Source organism: Calidris pugnax, unplaced genomic scaffold (genome assembly GCF_001431845.1).
Source record: "Calidris pugnax isolate Ruff unplaced genomic scaffold, ASM143184v1 scaffold349, whole genome shotgun sequence".
Classification (NCBI taxonomy): Eukaryota; Metazoa; Chordata; class Aves; order Charadriiformes; family Scolopacidae; genus Calidris; species Calidris pugnax.
In genome coordinates, this window is record NW_015091088.1 from 1,610,145 (window position 1) to 1,611,177 (window position 1,033).

Sequence of the window (1,033 nt, forward strand, 5' to 3'; positions counted from 1 at the left end):
ACAAATAAGAACCAATCATTGGAAAAAAAGAGTAATAAAAAATCTTGAAAGCAGATTGCCTACTCTATTCAAATAGAACTTCCTTCCATCTGTCTTGTTATTCCCAAGCTTTCTAAGGAAGGTGATAAAAGCGTGTCACTGCACAACTGCCACCTTAGTTCCTTCTACAACTTCAAGTCATATACACATCAACAAAGACTCCAAAGAAAGAGGGAAAATTAATATGAAATTTGAATACATAAACGCTCACACTGACAGCATTTTTTTTTTTTTTTTTTAATAACCTCAGTGCATTTTCATTCCTGTCTTTGGCAAGCCATAATTCCATGACAGAAAGAGCAGCGAAGAATTGCTCTGCCACATGAAGCACTAAAACTGAACACTGTTGCCAAAGAGTAAAATTGACTGCATTGGTGAATAAAGCCAAGTACCACCACTAAACATGCTCCAATAAATGGAGGAGCTCTATAAAAATTCACATTTATCATTACAGCAGTTCTCAACCCTTTCCAATTTACTGGCCACCAAAAATTTTCCAGCCACAGTAAGACCTCAACTCGGAAAACCTGCTGAAATTGTATGTGTTTACTTTTGGCTCAGCACCAAAGTGATTATAGGCACTTTAAATTGAAAGAAAACGTAGCCCCATTGGAGACCTGCATGCATAATGTGATACCTGCTATTTGACCTCTCATGGTCTGATCTTTTCTACTAGTGGCAGGAACCTTCTAGCTGCCTGAATAGTAATATCACCTCATTCTTGCATTATTTTTTAAGGCAAATACAGCCAATGAATACATGTACTTATGGTCAGCAGTTGTTTTGTTGGTAACTTTGAAAGAAAGTTTAACAATTATTTTGTTATGAAAAAAAACAAATGGTGGGTAGTTAGGTTTGTAATAATACATTTCTTCTACTTGATAATATTGCTATAATAAATAGCAATAGAATTGATAGGGGAGGAGGCAAACTGAGTTTTGTAAGGGGAATGTAAAATCACACTGTAATTTCTTAGGAGCTGTAGAAACTTTCG